Source organism: Phocoena sinus, chromosome 1 (genome assembly GCF_008692025.1).
Source record: "Phocoena sinus isolate mPhoSin1 chromosome 1, mPhoSin1.pri, whole genome shotgun sequence".
NCBI lineage: Eukaryota > Metazoa > Chordata > Mammalia > Artiodactyla > Phocoenidae > Phocoena > Phocoena sinus.
Window position 1 is genome coordinate 116,096,346 of NC_045763.1, and position 5,212 is coordinate 116,101,557.

The following is a 5,212-nucleotide window of genomic DNA, read 5'->3' on the forward strand; positions in this document are numbered from 1 at the left end:
TTATTGGAGGACTTATAAAGTGATTAAGACAGGATCAATTACACATTCACAGTGTCTAGAAGAAACAGACAAATAAGTTGTTCAGGGAAAGTATCACTCTTCCTGGTCCTGAGGCCACAAGGAAAATTCTCCCATCAGTTCTTATAGAGAATAAACTATTTGGTGCAGTAAAAAATGTTCTCAAGGAGTATTCTTTCAGTAAATTTTATGAGGTTCACAGGCCCATTTTAAGTCTCTTAAAGTAAGGTGATCATGCCAGCCTAAAACAAAAAGTGGGGAAAGTAACTACGCAACACGCAGCATCTGGTCCACCTGTGCAGCTCTCTGATGTTCTGGCAAACTCAATGGCAGATCTTATATAATCTACAGGAGTGAGTAGACTCTAAGTCTCCCATAAATATTGTTTATGTTGAACTAACTTGAGTTTTTTTTTAGCAGCAGAGACTTTCAGGTTATGTACATACACCGTATATATGACAGTTTTATATTATCTGTTAAATGCAGAGCAGTAACTTTAATAATCAGTGGAGTTGTAGGTGGAATTTGCAATTGCAAATTTCTTGTGGCTTTTGGAGACCTACTCACGGACTGTTGTTTGAATCTTAGGTTTGCTCCCAGGAGGCTGATAATATCTGCAGTGAGGACCAAGATTCTTCCTGAGATATAATTTGGTTCTGCTCTAATACAGAAGCGCTTGTTGGCCTACCTACAACTCCATCCATCCTCAATGCACAACCTATTCTACTTCAGAGAGAATGCCAGATATAACTTTAGAAGGGAAATATTTAAAATGATTATGAGCCCTAATTTGGGTACAAAGTGTCAGAGAAACACTCATGGGCTTTGAACAATGTTATTTCCAGGAGACCTATTCAAGTTACCAACTATACATTTATGTACCTAAATAGACAGATGAATTACCAAATGGGGTTATATAGCACAGACAACTGGTTGTCTCCCAGAATCTATTTTGCACTTCCTCTAGAATATATTAACAAGCAATTATTAGCTGGGCAGAATAAAACTACATCTCTTAGGGACCCTCTTAGCTGGTTGTGGTTATGTGACTGATGTCTGATTAATGCAGTGTACAGCTCCTGCAAAGTGGATCTGAGCGGTGTGGGGTGGGGGTGAGTGTGTTTGGCTTATTCCTTTTTCCTTACTGTCGGCTAAAAGGTGGATTTGATGGAAGGACCTCTTACATCCAACTCAGAGAACAGGATGACCTTTGGAATGAGGACCAAGCATGGCGAAGACCAAAAGAAAACAAAAAAAGCAAAGACAAAACCCCCCAAACAAAAGAGGAAACGGGAACCAAATCCCGGACACAGTGAGATGCCATAACAACCCTGAATTGCCTACTTCTGTCTTTTCACAAGAGAGGGAAATATAACTACATGTTTTTAAAGATATTGTTCATTTGAATTTTCTGTCACTTGCAGCCACATTTGATCCTAACTAATCCAAGATGTTAGTTGAATATCAATTGATAACTTTGGCTTTCCTTTTGCCACTGTGGCTGTGAGTATGCTCAGGCTTCAGAAGAGGCTTGCTTCCAGTGTCCTTTGCGGCAGCAAAAGGAAGGTCTGGTTGGACGCCGTTGAGACTAGTGAAATCTTCAATGCCAACTCCCGTCAGCAGATCTGGAAGCTGATCAAAGATGGGCTGATTGGGCTTCCCTGGTGGCGCAGTGGTTGAGAGTCTGCCTGCCGATGCAGGCGACACGGGTTCGTGCCCCGGTCCGGGAAGATCCCACATGCCGCGGAGCAGCTGGGCCCGTGAGCCATGGCCGCCGGGCCTGCGCGTCCGGAGCCTGTACTCCGCAGCGGGAGAGGCCACAAGAGTGACAGGCCCGTGTACTGCAAAAAAAAAAAAAAAAAAAAAAATATATATATATATATATGGGCTGATCATCCAGAAGCCTATGACTGTCCATTCCCAGGCTTGAAGCCGGAAAAATACCTCGGCCTGCTTATGGACCTAGGTAAGTGAAAGTGTACTGCCAATGCTCGAATGCCCAAGAAGGTAACCTAGATGAGGAGAAGGATAAGAATTCCACGCCGGTTGCTCAGAAGATACTGTGAATCTAAGAAGATTGACCACCACATGTATCATAGCCTGTACCTGAAAGTGAAGGGTAATGTGTTCAAAAACAAGCAGGTTCTCACGGAACATATCCACAAGCTTGCAAGAAGCTTCAGACCGACTAGGCTGAGGCCCGCAGGTCTAAGACCAGGGAAGCATGAGAGCAACGTGAAGACGGGTTCCAAGCCAAGAAGGGGGAAATCATCAAGGCTTTGTCCAAGGAGGAAGAGACCAAGAAATAGGTTCTCCCCATCTTGTCTGTACATAGTGGCCTCAGCAATTACATAGATCACTCATTCAATAAAATGAGACTTTATCTGCCTAAAAATGTGTTGATAGCTTTGGTTTATTTATTTTCTGCTAAGGCTAAATCAAAAATTTCACAGTAACACCCATGTTATCTGTATCTAGTTTTATTTATTTATCTATTTATTTATTTATTTTTGCGGTATGCGGGCTTCTCACTGCTGTGGCCTCTCCTGTTGCCGAGCACAGGCTCTGGACATGCAGGCTCAGCAGCCATGGCTCACGGGCCCAGCCGCTCTGCGGCATGTGGAATCTTCCCGGACCGGGGCACGAACCCACGTCCCTTGCATCGGCAGGCGGACTCCCAACCACTGCGCCACCAGGGAAGCCCCTGTAGTTTTATTTTTATCTGTATATTTTCTAAGTGAAAGGAGAAAATGCAACCAGTCATTCCAAAATTTATACAAAAAGAAACATGTTAAAAATCAGAGTGAACTTCTGGGAAAACAGTAAAGGGAAATATTTCGTAATTCATCCCATTGAAATAAACCCAAAATAGAAAAAGGAACTTCCTCTGTACTGAGCCTAAAGAACAGCTGTAACTTAAAACAAAACCAAGGAAAGTCTATAACTTATAAACAAGGTTGGAATAAATTTTTAGCATACATTTTCACTCATTTTAAATAAAATGGAAGGTCGATGGATGTCCGTAGTTTAGGATAATAAGTTTAATTCATAAGAGAATTAATAAAGGCTGCTGGGGCCTTTGTTAGAATACAAGTTTGGAGGGGAAAATTGTTATGGAAATGGAGAACAAATTAATCTGTGAGAAACCTTTGTCTTTAGAAATTAGGGAATGCCCACATGAGTCTCTGGCCTCGTGAGTGTGTAGTGACCCATATGGTTCAACATGGAGCTTCTTTTAAAATTTTTAATTAAAAAAATTTTTTATTGGAGTATAGTTGATTTACAATGTTGTGTTAGTTTCAGGTGTACAGCAAGGTGCTCCATTATATATATATATATATATATATATATATATATATATATATATACACTCTTTTTTAGATTCTTTTGCCATATAGGTCATTAAAGAGTATTGAATATAGTTCCCTATGCTATACAGTAGGTCCTTATTAGTTATCTATTTTATATATAGTAGTGTGTCTATGTCAGTTTCAATCTCCCAATTTATCCTCCTCACCCTTACTGCCTGGTAACCATAAGTTTGTTTTCTACATTTGTGACTCTATTTCCATCCTGTAAATAAGTTCATTTGTACCATTTTTTTAGGTTCCACATATAAGCGATATCATATGATATTTGTCTTTCTCTGTCTGACTTACTTCACTCAGTATGACAGTCTCTAAGTCCATCCACGTTGCTGCAAATGGCATTATTCCATTCCTTTTTATGGCTGACTAATATTTCATTGTATATATGTACTGCATCTTCTTTATCCATTCTCTACATGGAGCTTTTTGTATGCCATGTAGTTGCCTTTTTATTGTTGTGGCCTGAGCAGGTTGTTGTAGGACTTTGCTTCTCGTGTCCATTTGAGGGTTTACTGTGGCAAGTTGCTGCTACTTAGGATGGCTTTGTCCAAGTCAAGTGGCTATTTTTATACAGATGAGTGTCATAGGTCAGTTTCTGAGAAAACGTACTCAGGTGGATGTCTGCATGCAGAAGGCTTGCTGGGGGTGCTTTCAGGAACAGCAGGACTGAGGAGAGGGGGAGGTTGAACTGTGATGCAGTTTCAGTAGAGGATTTAGTCTAACTCACAGAGAGTTCTGGAGCTAGGATGACCCTTCAGAGACTTCCTAAAACTAGGTAATGGGACTTAACTTTTTACTCACATATTTGGTATGTGCTCTCAGGGAAGGGATGTCCCCTTGGACAGAGCAACTCTCCCACTGAAGGCAATGCCTGGAGAGGGACATGTCTGTGAGATGTCAGCAGCCAACACTCCCTCAGGCTGAGGGAAACACTTATGTTTGTCCTGAAGCGGGTACACTGGTGGCTCCACAGCATCCACTAGAGCAAGAGTGCATTTCTACGGAAGTAGAAATTTACTTGCCAAGGCTTAAGTAAACACACAGGCCTCACAAACAAAGTTAGTGTTGAAAACACTGGCCACAAAGCACATCTTAGGAAATGTGCATGAGATTCTATGAGCAATGACCTTCAATTAGGCTGCCTCAGGAGGAATGGCTGAGGCAAATTATCTGTTAAAGGAATCAGAGACTGTTAGATACAGATTATTATAAAGCATTAGGCAACAAAACAATTAGTGCCAGTTTTTGCCTTGGTTTTCAGTCTGGACTAGGTGTGCAGCTTTGATAAGATGCCCCAAATTTGGTTCCTCTCCTATATTATTTTGAACTAGCTTCATGGTCAAGGAGACCTGTGAAGAAATTCATCTTGAATTCACATGTTTTATACACATGCTCAGGGGTCACTTCCCACTATAGAGTCTCAACTTGCCTGTACCAGTGTTGTTGTTGCCTAGATTTCTGAGACATAAATTGAGGCTCCACACATGAAAGGATGGTAGGTTTTATTAATGAACAATTAAAAAAAAAGTAGAGGCCTTCTGCTTCTAGAAATGATGGACTATCTAATTTGAACCAACTCTCTTGTCAAGGACAAGTAGAAAACACGAGAAAATTTAAAATAAAATCTGCCTGAAGACATTGAAGAACCAACAAAGGAGAAATAAATTACTGGGTCAATATCTAGGAGAAGACAGAAATTCACAGAATGAGCCCTGTAGTTGGGGCTGCTTTTCCAGTAAGAGCATCTGCTGATTCCATGAGAGGCAGATAAAAACACTGAGAAGTTCAGCAAAGCTTTCACCAGACTTGCAAATCGTCAAAGATAT

General features: G+C 40.9%; 1 pseudogene; it reads left to right on the forward strand.

The window, feature by feature from the left end:
* The first annotated feature begins 1,524 nt into the window (after window positions 1-1,524).
* On the forward strand, window positions 1,525-2,327 carry LOC116739628 (annotated as a pseudogene).
* The last annotated feature ends 2,885 nt before the right edge of the window (window positions 2,328-5,212 follow it).